Genomic DNA, 18224 nt, shown 5'->3' with positions numbered 1-18224 from the left:
TACCTATATTGTCCTCCATACATTTTCTAATACAGAATAAGAATGAAATGTAGTAACGCTGGCAGTAGACTTGGCAACTGACATAATGGAGGCATGTAATTTAAAATTTCTAGTTTGGCCCATATTTGGAGTTATCAGCATATATAATAAACAAGTTACCACAAAAGATTGTTGAATAACCGGTATAATATTAATTAAACAGTTGGTAAATTGTGGCAATATCCGAATAGGACACTTTTGATGTATGACCAAGAATCACTAATCACAAATATAGCAAATACAGTCATGACCAAAATAGCAACTGAAATAATTAATTGCCTATTATACAAAGTAGTAGTCTCTAAGAATATACATTCTTTGACAGCAGTTCCTTGTCCACATATGTCCGCTTTTACTAATACCATTGTGCCAAGATTTTGCAAGAGAAAGAAAATGTCAGCATGAAATTCCAGTTAGGGTGTCAAACAAAGCCAAGGAAAACTCCAATCAGAACTGTTAGAACAGAGTATATATAAGCAGCCCAAGACAGTGCTCCCAGTAAAGCATCTTTTAAAGCAATTCTAAAGAGGTCTCCAGCTGGTAAAACTGATCAGAGATCTGTAGAGAACCACTCCGCATGGAAGAGCAGTATAAAAAACAATATGGTGGGCATACTCTCTCCTCAAAGCGCCTGACGATTTTACATTAAAAAGTTCCTCAAAGCGGCAGAAAAAAGCACCACAATGCCGCCTTAAGGCTCAGCAAATGTTGAGACGTATGTCGACAGTGAAAACAAAGTGAGTATCCTCTATGAGGAGGCATCCGCTCGTCACCCGCAGCAACCACAACCCACCATTACCGTAGAGGCAAACGGAGAGTGGTTAATAAAACGTTACAAACAACCTAAATGAACTAAAATATAAGGCTTTCTTAATAATGCTACCCCTACTCATTGTCCCAGTTTGTGTCTGAAATCCGTTTGCGCCCCATCAAAATATCTCTTGCCGCAGTAGCAGGAATTAGACATGATCACTATTCATCCTGAGGTATCTTATCCATATGCTGTAAATTTGCTTTTGAGAACCCTATCCAACTAAATGTTGCAACTATAATGTCACAATACCTTTTATATAGAACTTAACATGTCTTGCTCCTGAGGCTGCTAGGAGAACATGCAATTTCGAGTCAGAAATTATGTTTTAAAAGCTCATAGTTCCAATACATCCTTCACTCTTACTTAATAGACCTATACAGGAAGCTGCCTTTCCAGGGCAACGGTTTGAAAATATACATACCTGTAATTTTACACAAAGCTGCATGGTTAATCTTGAAACTTCAGCTATTGCAGAGGCCAAAGCACAAGGTATCTGGAGCAAAGAAAAAAAATTATGGAGAAGCGCGACAAAGCAACATGGTTCCTTGCATCATTTATTTAGAAGAGTTTTTCTCTTTTCACTTTAGGGAATATTTAGTAAAGCCGTTTAGGGATTGTCTTCTACCAAAATGTTAAAGCAGTGGTACTCAAAGTATGGCCCAGAGGCTGCATGGTTCCCTCCTGACCTTTGGATGTGACCCTGTGGTCAGCGGCAGCACTGGGCTGCGGTTTACTCGAATCAGCCCTAACACTAAAAAAAATGTTGAATAAACGGACAAGCTTTTGTTTTCAGGTTAGGTGCAGTAATGGGAAGGAAGGAACTAAGGTTTCCTGCACGAATTGCCTTTAGGAACACTGTAATGTTTAAAGACATCTTGCAAAAAACCTATGAAAATATAATAAAGCTTCTTCAAAATTCAAAAAGTGGATTTCATTAAAATACAGCTCACCCTAGTACGTCAGATTAGATCAGTGCATTGAGGTGTTTTTTTTAAAGTGATATTTTTCAAACATGAATTACAGAAACTTCATGCTTCCTTCCACCCACACTGACAACAATCGCAATAGTGAACTAAGAGGCAAGTTACTTGTTATGTGCACTCTTTGGGTGGCCGGGGTTGCTATTATATATGGACAACATTATAGTTTATTAAATCATACACAAGAGAAGGTTTCATACAGTGCACATCCTGAAGTCACAAAGTCATGTATTTCAAGGTCCTCTTATATGTGCTAATGAAGAAAAAGGAGGAAGAGTGAAAAAAAAAATTGCCTTGAAACGTACACAGTAGGGAAGCCGGGATTCATCCCAGGTTTTCTGGTTTCACATTATGCAATTCAGCCACTAGATGTGCATGCTTCACTGCCCCTACACCCACCATTCAGTCCTCAACACCACCATCAACCCCCCACCCACCACAACCACCCTGCTGGCATCACTGCAGCCCCCGGTCATACAACATACCAAACTTTTTGGCCCTTGGGAACATTTTTGTGAACACCCAGGCCTTAGAGTAAACTTTCAATGGCTCAAGAGGCAGATTGGTTAAATCAGCGGTTCTTAACCTGTGGTCTGGGGAGTCACAACGCCTATTACGGGGGTGTGACTGCTTAGAAAATTAAATAATATTAACAGATTAATAAAGGCATGTATAGTGCTTGGGTGATTATAGGAGTGCAAGAGCACTGCCTGGAGGGGGAATATGGCGGCCGCCAGCTAGTGCCGGTCGCAAGCTCTCTCGCTCATATGGCAGCAGGTATCTAAGATGTTCCTGTGCTCAAAATATTGGGGTCCTCGTGGCAATGCAGTGATGTGATACTGCTGAGGAGGGTTCTCAAGGATTTTCTCCCCATTCTTCTTTTTCGGCTTCCACGCCTGCTCTCAGGACAGCGGTGCAGCCGCAGAGCAGTGTGTAGGCGGAAGCAGCCGTTCGGCAGGGGCTGGCGCGCTACCGCTAGGATTGGCTTCCGGGGGAGCGGGAGTAACAGAGTGGCTGCCTTCTCTTAGGAGAGTGTTTTCCCGCCTGGCAAAGACCTACTCTCCTGTGGTAAGGGAGAGACTACGAAGGTAAAACCGGAAGATGTTGTCCAAAAGCCTCTGATGACACTGGTAAGGAGGAAAAAGGGGAATCAGCACCATGATGACCTAAGCGGTGCTTCCAAACTGTTTGGCGCTTCCTCAATAGAGGGTGAGGGTTTGAGTGAAACCCCTGCCTGTTTCACAAATAGATATACCCTGAGAAATATTGGGGTCTACTGCTGAGGAGGGTTCTCAAGGATTTTCTCCCCATTCTTCTTTTTCGGCTTCCACGCCTGCTCTCAGGACAGCGGTGCAGCCGCAGAGCAGTGTGTAGGCGGAAGCAGCAGCTCGGCAGGTGCTGGCGCTACCACTAGGATTGGCTTCCAGGGGAGCGGGAGTAGCAGAGTGGCTGCCTTCTCTTAGGAGAGTGTTTTCCCGCCTGGCAAAGACCTACTCTCTTGTGGTAAGGGAGAGACTACGAAGGTAAAATCGGAAGATGTTGTCCAAAAGCCTATGATGACACTGGTAAGAAGGAAAAGGGGGAATCAGCACCAAGATGACCTAAGCGGTGCTTCCAAACTGTTTGGCGCTTCCTCAAGAGAGGGTGAGGGTTTGAGTGAAGCCCCTGCCTGTTTCACAAATAGATATACCCTGAGAAGCAGGGATATATGGGGGAAAGTCAAAATACGCTAGGGCCTTCAGTTAAAAAGAACTCTTTTTTTTAGCCCCCCAGAAGAATTTAGACAAAACGGTCCCTTGAACTACACTGTATACCACTTCAGGTATTACGACCAAAAGGCCACCCTCACACAAGTCTCTATTGGGTACAGGGAAAAGGCAGCCTAAAAGGAAACCTGAATGTATAAAAGTTACGCCTTCACTTCGCTGCTACTTCAAAGTCCAATGTCAAACAGTGCAGCTTTTCCCCGCCTCTACAACGACACGCCCAGAGTTTACATATACCTCTGAAGTCTGCGGACCTCCGTGTACCATGGAGGGTATAGGTAATATAGAAAGTACGAAAAATACTATGTCTGATAATAGGTTAAGCTCCTTAGCAGTAGAGAACAAGATATCAGATCAGAGAGACCATAGATCCTCGAACACCTTGAACTAACCGTTCGTTCAAAGAGAATCACCTATTGCATTGGTTGGTCAGTCCGACCAAACTTACACAGAGAAACTGTTATCTACTCTTTTAATGGAAGTCAGGGAAAAGTTTGCTGTATCTGAGCTAAACCAGCAAAAGATTCAAGGCACATATGAGGTATTGGAAAGTAAGATCAATAATTTGATGGACAGAATCGGGGCATTGGAGGTCTCTCTTGAGGACCTCTAAAAAAAAGTTGACTCTCATAAAAATGAGATTGCAAAACTGAAGGAGAGTGAAAAAGAACTCCGGGATACACTCGAGGGTCTCGAGGGGTCTCGAGGGGGAGGACATCAGAGGTTTTACAATCAGGCTCCTAAAAGAGTATAATAGGGATATTGAGAAGAACACCCTAGAGGATGACATTCAGAGAGTCCACCGAGACCCTTATACCAAGAGACCAGGGAAAAAAACCTGAGGAGAATCCTGGTAAATTTTAAGTCATCTTCCATGAAGGAAAGAATCCTCGCTGGGGCCCGCAAAGCAGGAATATATAAGAAAGGAGAATGGTCCTTTTGCATCAGATCAGACATCTCAAGCACCACACAAGATCGACAATGGGAGTTGGGGAAATTCATTCAAGAGCTGAGAGGGTTGGGGGTCACTACCAACCTTTTCTTCCCCGCCTTCCTAAAGGTGATGTGGAATAATAAAACACACAACATTAGGGACCCCAACAAAGTCATCAATCTGATAGAACAGATTAAAGCACACCCAAAATTATTTGCTAGTGCCATGTTGAAGCGAGAGAGTTCATATTTGAGGTAGCCATACAGAATACCCCTGATTTTTTGGGAGGGTTCCCCTGGGTGGGAAGGGTGGGATGGTGGGGTCACTGGCAAAAAGAAAACACACAAAAAAAATCTTTTGTACTGGGTGGGGGAGCATGTGGGTTAAAAAAAAAGAAAAACAATCCTCATTTGTTAATTTAGCTCAAATGGGCCGTTGCACAGCCTTGGGCTCCCAGATAGGCATAACCGACACAGGCAAACTAGGTTATTGTATATTTACCTATTCTCTCTATGACGAATCCAGATAGGACTGTGCAACTGAAAATATTATCCTGGAACGTCAACGGCCGCAGAGTTGTCCACAGGAGGAAAAAAATCTTAGAGTACTTGAGACTTTCATACAGCGAGGTGTTTTTAATACAAGAGTCCCATTTATCAAAAGAGGATTGGACTGAAATTCTTAAAGGACAAAAGTGGGTCGACCACTGTGTGTGTACCACTCAAGCATGACCAGCTAAGGGAGTCACATTTCTTTTTAAATGAACTATCCAAGCTAACTTAGGAGATTCTATGGTTGACCCTCTCGGTAGATGGGTAATAGCTAGGGCCAAATTCATGGGTCCTGACTGATTTTTGTGGGATGTTATGGCCGTAATTTGGACAATCCCACTCCTTTTCGTACTCTACTCCTGCTTTTGGTGGATAGCGACAACCCTATAATATTAGGTGGGGATTCTAATGTAGTCATAGACCCAACTCAAGACACAACCTGTAAGAAGGCAGCTGCCGTGACCCTCAATAGGAGAACTACCTTGAAACAACAGATGGTGTACATTGGCCTTGTAGATATTCGGAGGTTGATGGGAGACCAGGCAGGGATGGTAGGGGGAAATTTTTACCTTTCACAATAAAAAATGTGGTCATCGATCCAGGATCGATTTCTTCCTTCAGTAGCAAAAACACCACTAAAGTCACCCATGCACCAGAACATCTGTCCGACCACTTTGCAGTCATCTTAGAGATTGCTCTTAAGAACAGACCTCTCACCCGCAGGTGGGCCTTAAATTACTCTCTGCTTTTAGAGCCACAGGTAGTGGAGAAATTGAAAACCACCACAAACGATTTGTTTCTCTTCAATTTAGATTCAGCTCTCCTCCATATTGAATGGGATACATATAAGGCCTACTTAAGAGGCATTCTAACCGGCCTGTCTTTTGCACAAAACAGGAGAGTCAGGGACGATATTAAAAAGCTGGACGCTATAGTACATAAATTCCAGCTAGAACTTGAACAGAGCTCCGGAGGTCCAAATGTGTCACAAACCAAGCGAAAGTTTCAAACAGCAAAATCTGACCTTGCAGATGATCTCGTAGTAATTATTAGGAGAAAACGGGAGTCCAGCAGGCTGTCGCATCACGAATATGGAGAGGGGTTCTGCAAACTGCTCGCTTGGAAGACCAAGGCCAATCAAACAAGAAATCAGATTAAAGATCTTAGTTGCCAAAACTCAGACGGAATAATCTCCGAAGATGGTGAGATTGAGAATTCGGTTGCCCAGTTTTTCCAAGACCTTTATACAGAGGACGTTAGGGTGGGTGAAGAACAAATTGAGGACTTTCTTCAGGACTTAGAGCTTCCATCCTTGCAGGAGATGGAGAAAGACAAGCTAAATAGCCCCATTAGCCTTGACGAAACTCTTCAAATTATTAGGGGTCTAAAAAAAGAGAAAACTGCTGGCCCAGAGTCCCTACCAAACAAGAATGATACCATTTTGAGGGACGAGCTTGCCCCAATACTATCACAACTCTTTAACTCTGCTTTCATCTGCAGACAGAATGTCTCGTTGTCTTGGGACGTAGCCACCATAACTATGGGCCAGATGTATCAAGAATTGGTTTAGCAAATTTTACTGATTCGCTATTTAAGAATTGCAAACTGTAATGTATGTCAGATTTGCAACAAAAAAAATGCGATTCCTACATATTCCTTAACTGCGAATCACAAATTGTGATTCGCTATTAAGGAATACCTTCCCATTCATTCCTATGGGCCTATAGGCCCATAGGAATGAATAGGATTGCATTCGCAATTTGCGAGTACCAAATAGGCACTCGCAAGGGTGCAAGGGGCCCAAAAGGCAACCCTGATTCACCCCCAAAAAAGGAAAGTATGCACGTGTGGCGCACATACATGCCCTATATGTGTGCCACATGGCACTTAGAAAAATGCAAATATGTGCATTTTTCTAGGAATTTGCAAATTACCACCAACTTGAAGTTGGTGGTAATTTGCGATTCTTTAAAGACAGGTCGCAATTTTTTCTTGCTCCATGCATTGCATTTAAAGAAACGCAAAATGCGATTCCCTAAATGCATTCGCAAAATAGGTAATCGCAAAAATTGTGATTCCCTATTTTGCAACTGCCTTTTGGGATGATACATCCCAAAAGGACTTTTTCAGTTCGCAAATGATCCAATTCTGCAAATTGGTCAGTTGCCAATGGTAAAATGCTTGATACATCTGGCCCTATACTTCTAAAACAAAATAAGAATCTGAGGGCTTGTGAATCATACAGACCCATCTCCCTCCTTAACAGTGACTATGAAATATATACTCAGATGTTAACAAAATGACTGGACAAGGTGGTGGGAACTTTAATTCACACTGACCAAAAAGGCTTTATGAAGGGGACACAATTTCATGAGTTAACCCATGAATTAATAGGTACTATTGACTTGGCGAAGGAATATGGGAACCCTCTGACAGTGATGACCCTAGACGCTGCCAAGGCCTTCGATGGGGTTAGCTGGCCATTCCTGTATAAGACGATCAAACGTTTTAACCTAGGAGAAGCTTTCCTGGCAGCAATTAAAGCACTATATAAAAATCCATCGGCGAAGATCTTGGTCAATGGAAACCTCACTAAACTATTAAATATTGGGAGGGGAACCAGACAGGAATGCTCCCCCTCCTTTTTAACATCTATATTGAGCCTTTGGTCTGTAAATTAAGGGCAAGTCGGAATATCTATTCCTTTGCTTGCAATGGCTGGTCAAATAAAATTGTGTTGTACGCCGATGATCTGAAGATTTTTACTGGAAACTTACCAAACTCTCTTTCGGCAATCTGGGAGATTCTGGGACGATTTGGAAAAGTATCTGGGTACTCCATTAATCAACAAAAACAGACAAAAACAGAGTTGATGCAATGGAACAGCCAACTAGCGCTGGGACGCTCTCGGGCAGCCATGCGCTTTATAAATCTAATTTCATTTCATTTCATTTCATTTCATTTCATTTTAGGAGCAACCTAGTAAGACAAGAAATAAAATACCTGGGAGTCCAAATAGTACATAACCTGGAGAAGCTACCTTAGGTGAACTTCGATAAGTTAGTTATAGCGGTCAAAAAACAACTGCAGGCTTCGGGAGCACTTCCACTGTCGTCCCAGGTAGATCTAACCTTTAAAAAATGTCTACCCTTCTGAAGTTCACTGTTTAACGCTATCCCACTAGAATTTAAGAAAGTTTGGTTGAAGAGTGCAAGGGGAGTTTACTAGCTTTATCTGGGGAAATAAAAAACTGAGAATTTCATGGAAGAAGCTACGAATAAAGAAAGAACATGGTGGTATTGCTATCCTAGATCTTTATCAGGTTTCAGGTTTTAAAGTCTTTATTTCGATTTTTTAACAAATCATAAAAGACACAAATATAAATACAAAAAAAAATATATAACTGAATCAATTCAATTAAAACATCCAACAAAAACAATACTGTAAAAGAAATTTAAACACTAACACAAAAATATAAAAAATAAGTATACAAATAAGAATAAAGAACATTTCATAACAAATTGATAAAACAGGATTAAATTACAATTAATGAGTAAAGAAACCTGAATAAAGAAACCTGAATAATTTTGTATAAGAATAAATAACAGTGGATTAAAAAGTCAACATTACATTTCAAAAGTTACAGTTCAAAATCATTGTGGACAAATCCTTATTATGGCAGAAAGGAAAGAGAAACAAGGGATGCGAATGATGGAACAAAGTCGTGAAATGATTATCAAATACATAATCAAACAGATTGTGGCCATTTGCAAATCACCTTTGTACTTGGTACTAAGTCATGCTGGTTTTTAGTCTTAGGAGCCAAGCCCATCCCAAATACTTTGCCAAAGTTACCACAAAGAATTCTGAGGTGTTAGTCCTAAGCACCCGTATGGCCTCCATTGCTGTTTTGAATGGAAGTTTTTGGAACAAAGGTTTTAACCATTTCTTTCGGGGTGCACAATACCTTGGGCAGGCAAAAAGGAAGTGACCTTCAGATTCAATATGACCTGGACAACATGTACAGTAGGGCGATATCCCTGTAGACCGTTTATTTAGAAAGATGTTTAAGGGCAGAGCGCCCACTCTAAATTGATGGTACAACTTCTTATCTAACGGTCGAGATATAACATCCCAATATGGCTCTCTTGCTAGGTCAAGTTTGAATGTTAGAAATCTGCCTGTAAGGCCGTTTTTGTTGGAAAGCAAGACTCTTTTTAGGCGAGATGTAGCCCAGTATAATGATTTGAACTCATCTTTAGGTGGGAAAACATTAGATTGCGGGGATGTCCAGAGTTGTTCTAAGCCCATATCTGTAAGGATTGATTTAACAGCAGAAAACCAGGGTATTTTCCCTGAACCCCTAATAGACCTGACTTCCAACAATTCTTTTGCAAAGAGGGATAAATCTTGGGATGTCCATATCCGTCTCCACAATGCCACTAACCTAAATCTTGCCATCTCATTAATGGGTGGGGAACCAAGGTCCAAACAGAGAGGGACCAAGGGTGTGGACTGTGGGAGGCCCACAAGATTTCGAAGGAATCTACATTGAGTTTTAAACAGGTTAAGCAAGTCCATGTGGCCCCACAGATCCGCGCCATATAAGATGGCTGTAGAGATTTTAACATCATAGATCTTAAGGGCCGGTAGGACCCGTTTTGTAATAGATTCCTTCTGCTCTTTAACGAGACAACCAGTCAGCCTAGCAAGTTTAAGATGTTGCATATTAATCTGATCTTTCCATCTTAGACGGCTATCAAGGGTAACCCCTAGGTAGGTCATGGTATCGACCTGTTCGAGGTTTACTCCATTCAACTTTACTGAACTTCGGACTGAATGGTTTTTTGTAAAAACCATAAATTTTGTTTTCCCCACATTAACTACCAAATTATTGATGGCACAGTACTCCTCAAAGCGGTCGAGAGCCCGCTGGAGTCCGCTGCGTGTTTTTGAGAGGATTAAAGTGTCATCTGCGAAGATGAGTAAAGGGAACCTCATCCCCGCCAGCATTGGTGCATCAGTGGGGGTATCCATGAAAAATTTAACAACTTGGTCCATAAAAAGGAGGAAGAGGGTAGGGGCCAGGACACACCCCTGGCGGACACCTCGAGTTACGGGGAATGTTTCCGTCACTTGTCCCTGACCCCCCCACCTCACCCTCGCAAAGTTGTCCTCATGGAGTCTTACAATGAGGTCCAATAGTTCTAGTGGGCACCCCAGATTTTTCAACACACCCCATAGTCAAGTCAAGTCAAGTCAGAGAATTTATATAGCGCACTACATACCCAGAGGGTCTCAAGGCGCTTAGGGAGGGGAGGAGGATTACTTGTCAAATATCCACGTTTTAAGTTGCTTTCTAAATGCTAGGTGGTTCTGGGTAAGACGAAGGTAGGTGGGGAGTGAGTTCCATGTTTTAGCTGCCAGGTATGAGAAGGATCTGCCTCCCATGGTGGTCTTGTTGATGCGGGGTACAGTGGCGAGGGCTTGGCTGGAAGAACGTAGTTGGCGGGAGGGGGTGTAGAAGGACAGTCGTGAGTTGATGCATTCTGGTCCGATGTCGTAGAGTGATTTGTGTGCGTGGGTTAGCAGTCGGAAGGTGATCCTCTTATTGACGGGTAGCCAGTGGAGGTCTTTCAGGTGGCCAGAGATGTGTTCGTGACGCGGGATGTCTAATATGATCCTGGCTGAGGCGTTTTGGATTCGTTGGAGTTTCTTCTGGAGTTTGGCGGTAGTACCTGCGTAGAGGGTGTTTCCGTAGTCCAATCGGCTTGTGACCAGAGCATGGGTGACTGTTTTTCTTGTTTCGGTGGGGATCCAGCGAAATGTTTTTTTGAGCATGCGAAGAATGTTGAAGCAGGATGAGGATACGGCGTTGACTTGTCTGTACATTGAGAGTGAAGAGTCCAGGATAACGCCTAGGTTCCGTGCGTGGTCTGTCGGGATGGGTGCTTTTCCAAGGGCTTCCGGCCACCAAGAGTCGTCCCATGCAGAGGGGGATGTACCTAAGATGAGGACTTCTGTTTTATCTGAGTTCAGTTTCAGACGGCTTTGTTTCATCCATTCGGCAACTTCTTTCATTCCTTCGTGTAGGTTTGTTTTGGCGGTGCTGGGGTCATTGGTGAGAGAAAGGATCAGTTGAGTGTCATCCGCGTAGGAGATGATGTTGAGGTTGTGTTGGCGAGCGATGGCCGCAAGGGGGCTCATGTATACGTTGAAGAGGGTGGGACTGAGTGAGGATCCTTGTGGTACGCCACAGATGACTTCAGTGGCCTCGGACTTGAATGGTGGAAGGCGGACTCTCTGGGTTCTTCCGGTGAGGAACGAGGTGATCCATTCAAGTGCTTTTCCTTGTATTCCGATGTTTCTGAGGCGTTGTAAAAGGGTGCTGTGGCAGACTGTGTCGAAGGCTGCAGAGAGGTCGAGGAGGATGAGGGCGACTGTGTCTCCATTGTCCAGTAGAGTTCGAATGTCGTCTGTTGCTGCGATGAGGGCGGTCTCAGTGCTGTGTTTTGCTCGGAAGCCAGATTGTGAGGAGTCGAGGGATTTGTTGGCTTCGAGGAAGGCGGCGAGTTGGTTGTTGACAGCTTTCTCGATGACTTTGGCTGGGAAAGGAAGGAGTGATATGGGGCGGTAATTTTTGAGTTCGGTGGGGTCCGCTGTGGGTTTTTTCAGGAGGGCGGTGAGTTCAGCGTGTTTCCAGCTTTCCGGGAAGGTGGCGGAGTTGAAGGAGCAGTTGATGACGTCTCGGAGGTGCGGTGCTATGACGGAGTCTGCTTTGTTGAAGATGTGGTGAGGACATGGGTCTGTGGGGGATCCTGAGTGGATAGAGTTCATCAGGCGGATGGTGTCCTCAGTGGAGATTGGGTACCAGTCGTTAAGAGTGTTCGAGGGGGGAGAATGTTCAGCGTATGGTTGGGTGGGTTGGTCTCCGGGTTGGTTGTCGAAGCTGTTGTGGATGTCCGCAATTTTGTTGTGGAAGAATAAAGCCAGGGAGTCGCAGAGGGCTTGAGAGGGGGTGATGTCGTTGGAGTTGGCCGAGGGGTTGGTGAATTCCTTGACGATGTTGAAAAGTTCCTTGCTGTTGTGGGCGTTGTTGTCTAGTCGATCCTTGAATGCTGTTTTCTTGGCCTTTCGGATTAGTTGGTGGTGTGTGCGGGTGGCGTTTTTGAAGGCGTCCTTGGTGATAGTGGTTGGGTCTTTTTTCCAGGCCTTTTCAAGGGAGCGGCAGAGTTTCTTGGACTTCTTAAGATCATCGTTGAACCATGAGGCCTTCTTGCTGCCAGGTTTGCGTTGACGTTTTTTCAGTGGTGCTAGGATGTCGGCGGTGTTGGATAGCCATAGGGTGAAGTTGGCGGCGGCTAGGTCAGGGTTAGAAGAGTGGGCTGGGGTGTTTGGTAGGAGCGATGAGGAGATCTGGTCGATGGTGATTTTGTTCCAGTTTCTTTGCAGAGTTGGTTGGAGGTGGTTGATGAGTTTCGGCTTGTTGTAGGTGAAGTGAACGCAGCTGTGGTCAGTCCAGAGGAGATCTGTAGTGTGGCTGAAGGAGACATGATTGCTGGAGGTGAAGATGGGGTCGAGTGTGTGACCTGCGATGTGGGTGGGGGAGGTGACCAGTTGTTTAAGTCCGAGGTTGGCGAGGTTGTCCAAGAGGGCGGTGGTGTTGCGGTCGTTGTTCTTTTCAAGGTGAAAGTTGAGGTCTCCCAGAAGGATGTAATCTTTGGAGGGGAGCGCGTGTGGAGTGATGAAGTCCGTGATGTCTTCACTGAATTTTGCGCGGGGTCCTGGTGGTCTGTAAAGGAGGGTGCCTCTGAGTGTGGTCTTGGGGTCGATGTGGATCTGGAAGTGAAGGTGTTCAGAGTTGGCGAGGTTGACGTCAGAGCTGGTTGAGATGTGGATTGATTTTTTATGAACGATAGCGATTCCTCCTCCTGTGTGGCCGGTACGGTCCTTGCGTGTGATCTTATAGTCTTCAGGGATGGCAATGGTGATGTCTGGGGCTGAGGAAGCGTTCATCCATGTTTCTGTAAGGAAGGCGATGTCTGGAGAGATGGTGTCTAGTAGATTCCAGAGGTCAATGGCATGCCTGTGAACCGAGCGGGTGTTGAGCAGGATGCATTGTAGGTGGTTGGGGTCGGGAATCTGTGGTGTGGTTGTAGCGGAGATGTTGTCGGTGCCAATGAATTTGCAGGAGTGGCAAGAGAAAGGTCCATGGGTGTGTCCAGGAGCGGCTTGGACGCAGTTGGGGGCGCGATCGGAATTAAGGGCTAGGAGGGTGGCGGCATCGTAGGTAATGCGGGAGGGATGGGCAGCGCGAGGGGCAGGGGGTGTGGCGCTGGGCGCGGTCCAGGCGCGGACGGGCGTAGACGGGCTTACCTTTGGCGCACCTTCGGCGTGTACGTAGCGCGTGGACGCTGCGCGTGGGGACATTGGCCATAAATGGATAATGGAGGGGGCGGAGCGTGGGAGGGTCAGCTGGGAGGCGGGGAGCGGGGAGGAGCCACGGGCCAATGAAAATAAACACTAAGATGGCCGTTCGCTATTAAAATCGAAACTGGGGCAGAGCTGGGTTTCGAGTTCGAGTGAGGTATACTAATAAAGTATAAAGTCCCGCTCCTTAGCCGCACTACAATGCTCTGTATGCAAATCAGTTAAATGCTAGATAGAGCGATAGCGCGCGCGTGCAATGTAGCATAAACAGCGCTTTTAAATTGATTGATAACGATACCAGGCGCTTTAGATAGCGCAGTGCGCTGTGTCAGGACAGGCAGGCAGCAGGTCTCAGGACAGGCAGGCAGCTGGAAGAGAAGCCTCCGTAGTGCTAGCCGAGTGCAGGGTGAGCGACCGCAATGGAGGCACTAGGTCGAAGGCGGACTTCAGATCGATAAATGCGGCATAGATGGTGCCACCACCCAACCACACCTCCTTCCAATAGATCAGGCAGAATCTAAAAACCTGATCTATGGTGCTCATTCCCGATCTGAAGCCCGCCTGCATAGGTGACAGAATGTTCTCAGTTTCCATCCAACCCTGGACCCGTCCCAGGACCATGCGTGCCACTATCTTTTGAATCGAATCGATCAAACTGATAGGGCGATAATTGCCCGGAATGGTTTTATCACCCTTTTTATAAATTGGGACAATTTCGGCCCCTTTCCATGATTTCGGGACTGTAGCTCCAAGGGCCAAAGTGTTAGCTATCCTGGTAATATACGGGAGCCACAAAGTGGGATTAGATTTAAATAGATCAGCCGGAATCAGATCCATACCGGGGGCTTTGCCTCGGAGAGTAAGTGCCAGCGCCAACTCAACCTCAGCAACTGTAAAGGTGAGTTTTTCACCTTGTGGGGTCAGCAAAGGTGCTTTGCCCAAGGGATTTATAGCCTCATCATCACCAGCTTTAAATTGGGCCGAAAAGAATGAAATCCAATCCTCGATGGGCACATTATTTCCCGGGGTAGAAGAGTCTGCGTTTTTACCCCATTTGACCAAATCCCAAAACCTTTTCTGGTTGTTAGTCAGACCCCCCAGGATATAGCGGCATGGATTGGCAAATTTAGCGGCACAAAAATGAAAATTTAGCGGCACAAAAATGGAAATTTAGCGGCATTTAGCGGCATTTTATTTTGGGGTTTTTGCAACACCAAACACAGATATCTTACTGTTTGACCTTGCCCACGTAACGCTTGTTCCTGTGCCTGAGTGTCTAGCACTTATTGCAGTACTATACCTCAAATTATACTCTGTTTTCTCTTATAACTGCACACTTGTCACTTTCATCTCCTCTTGTGCACTTTTGACTACCTCATGCATTTTTGGTTGCTCACAATTTTTACTCAAGTACTTTGTTTGCTCACGATTGTCACTATTACCTTTACTACCTCATGTATTTTTGGTTGCTCACAATTTTTACTCAAGTATTTTGTTTGCTCACGATTGTCACTATTACCTTTACTACCTCATGTATTTTTGGTTGCTCACAATTTTTACTCAAGTACTTTGTTTGCTCACGATTGTCACTATTACCTTTACTACCTCATGTATTTTTGGTTGCTCACAATTTTTACTCAAGTATTTTGTTTGCTCACGATTGTCACTATTACCTTTACTACCTCATGTATTTTTGGTTGCTCACAGTTTTTACTACCTCATGTATTTTGTTTGCTCACAAATGTCACTATTACCTTATGTAAGTAACGTATGTTTTTGCAATCTGTCCTTTTGTAAGGTTTCTCATTATGTTTCATCTCTGTTCCTAATGTGAAGCGCTCTGACGCCTTCAGGTAAAGTCCGCGCTATATAAAAGTGCATAAATAAATAAATAATAAAAACTTTACCCAAGGCCGGGCGAGGCCCGCAATAAAAGATTTTCCCTCTCTCCTCTTCCACATCTCCACTGCCCCCCTCCCACCCGGGCAGCGCTTCTTAACGCAGCTGCTTTTAAACTTGCCTACGGACGGTACCTGTCAGTGTTCTGTTCGCCGCCGGCCGGCTTTCCTCCTGCTGCGAGTCTCTGAGGAATGAGGAAGAGTCTTCCTGTGTGTCGCTGCCGCTTCGTGCTCTCTCCCCCTCTTGCTGGTGTGGTGCTGGTCTTCTCCCTCTCTCGGCCGCCGTGGTCTTCTCCCTCTCTCGGCCGCCGTGGTCTTCTCCCTCTCTCGGCCACCGTGGTCTTCTCCCTCTCTCGGCCACCGTGGTCTTCTCCCTCTCTCGGCCACCGTGGTCTTCTCCATCCCCAGCAAATCTATTTGCGACATTTCGTTAAGCGCATCCTCCACCACAACATTAATATTGTCTAATAAACACTCATCTTCCATAACCCGTGACCACTTCAATCTCCTCCTGTCGTTGGTAAGTTGGGCGTCCCCTGTATAGGTGGCAGATGGCTCCTCGTGTCTATTTAGCCCCGGTATCTTCAACGATAGAGATAGTAGGTTGTGGTCGCTTTCCAGGCGCTCTAATACTACCATGTCTATTAGCAGAGACCAATGTTCCATGTTCAGTAAGATATAGTCAATACGGCTCTGCCTCAGCCCATTGTCAAAAGTACAATTTCCCTTCATATCCGAGGCAGAGCGGCCATTACATGCACGGAACCCATTTTGTAGACAAAAAGCCATCCAGGAAACTGCAGCCTCTGTTGCTTTAGCCCTCTTCTCCACTTGTAAATCCGGAATGCCCCATACCGAATCGTCTGCCATAGTCCAGGTATCTCCCATATCTAGCACAGGTTCTATGGTGCAATTTAGGTCACCAGCAAGAATGGTAGTAATGCCTGTGTCCATTTTCATAACCGTTTGATCAACTAGGTTCAGCAGGGGTGAGCTTCGACCGCCAGACAGACCTCTAGCATAAATATTAACAATGTTCATGATTTGCTTGTTCCCTTTGTTTATTATGATGGAGAGGAGATCCTGACTCTCCACCGGGAATTCCATTGGATAAAAACCCAAGGATTGTTTCACCCAGATCAACAGGCCACCAGCGGCCCGCCCTTTGCCTCCTTTAATTGCGGGTTTGAAGAAATTAATATACCCCAACTTATGAACAGGCTCCGTTGCCCATGTTTCCTGCAACAGGATAATATCATAATTGTCCATAAAGTTCGACCAATCAGTGGACACAAGGCGCGCCTTAATTCCCGCTATGTTCCAGGACAAGATTTTCAAATGATCTTTCAGGTTGCCTGGCAACATAGGGTATAGGGGCTGTACAGGTCCGTGAGACACCCCTGTATCATTGTTAACCACTAAATGCTTAACGAGATCTGCTGGAACTGTGATTTTATCCTCGGTCAAGGACCCCTGAGTAGCTACATATGGTAAAGAGCTAGTTAACAAAGGCATTTGGCCTCCCTCCCCATCTACTCGATTGGTGATTTGGATTGGGCAGACCATATTTTTATCAATGGGCTCTTGGGCTACTACACTACCAATCAGAGACGCACTAGATGGAGCATTGAGTCAGTCTATAGCTTCAAGCCCAGAAAGGGGACCAAAATGATTGAAAAGGAAGGGGCGCTGGCAGTCAAGTGGGGTTAATGCCAGGGGATGTCTTGCAGCAGGACCTTTACGAAACAGGGGATAAGACTGAAAGGGTATTTGCCTGCACGGATAAAAATAGGATAAAGCTAATGTTTGTACATCCCCCTGCCTAGCAAACCTGGGTTCTCGTTTGATAGCATCTACCACCCATGAATCTTTGAACGAGATAAGTATACAATCTCCTTCTAAATCTTTTACCTCCGGCCCCACCCAATCTACTCTCCTCACATATAGTATTTCCGTAGGGGTAGAGGGGGGTAGCGGGCGATTTTTGTTCAACCAAAAAGTGACTTTATTGCGAAGGTCACTATAGGATTCCCTTGCACCCTGTTTTAATGGTGCTACACCTGTCAAAACGATGGTGTGTAGGGCTGCTTCAGGTGGTAAATCAACACTGGGGATATTTGGTCTTTTACGCCCCCCCTCCCTGTGGGTAGTGGAGACGGTGCGTGGGGCTCTTGGAGTACAGGGGGGTAGAAGATTTAAATTAGGTTGTGTGCGTGGTCCCATTGTTTGACGCCCACCAGTATTTTGTTTTAGCCGCTGGTTTCAATTGGGGCTTTGATACCTGAATATGAGTGCTAGCTCCTATTTAAGAAGAGGTAGTAAGGGTGGTATTAATTTCTTGGCCCCTTTTAAGCATGGCGCTGTTTGTTCCTGTGGTTTTATTAGGGAAATTATTACCCTTTTCCATATAGTTGTTACTGGTAACCTTACTGAATGCCTTACTGGGTGCTGATGTATTAATAATAGCGCCCGTATTATTTGGACCAAGTAATGTTTGAAGCATCGTATGGTTTGAATGAATCAAATCCTCCATACTATCAATTTTAGAGGTCATTAACCTAGTCCGCTCCAGGACTGGTAAGAGTAATGTTTTAATCATGGCCTCCATTTTTGCCAACAAAACCTCATCACTATTAAGGCACGTGGGGCAAGTACTTGAGGAGCCCAGAGGAAAAAGGGAGGGGCATAGCATATTGTCGGGCACAGAGGATATTAGTGGGTTTAATTGAGGCTCGGACCCCTGGCCCCCTACATCTTGGACTTTATTTACTTTACTGGTTTTTAGGTCTCTTTCCCCTGAAAATCTAGAATC

The 18224-nt window shown here is 45.0% G+C and overlaps 1 protein-coding gene across 2 annotated transcripts in view; it reads right to left on the bottom strand.

Annotated features, from left to right (window-relative positions):
• LOC144755356 (receptor-type tyrosine-protein phosphatase V-like) overlaps positions 1–18224 on the bottom strand; it is a 704907-nt gene that overhangs the window by 591359 nt on the left and 95324 nt on the right. The window contains exon 2 of one of the 2 annotated variants that reach the window (XM_078644168.1): positions 1275–1346. The exons of the other annotated variant lie outside the window; for it this stretch is intronic. The gene's annotated coding sequence lies outside the window, so the exon portion shown is untranslated. The remainder of the gene's footprint in view (positions 1–1274; positions 1347–18224) is intronic. 2 annotated transcript variants of the gene reach the window in all.

The sequence above is a fragment of the Lissotriton helveticus genome, chromosome 5_1 (genome assembly GCF_964261635.1).
Source record: "Lissotriton helveticus chromosome 5_1, aLisHel1.1, whole genome shotgun sequence".
NCBI classification, from domain to species: Eukaryota; Metazoa; Chordata; class Amphibia; order Caudata; family Salamandridae; genus Lissotriton; species Lissotriton helveticus.
Note: the sequence above shows the minus strand (reverse complement) of the source record. Positions and strands in the feature narration are given on the sequence as shown.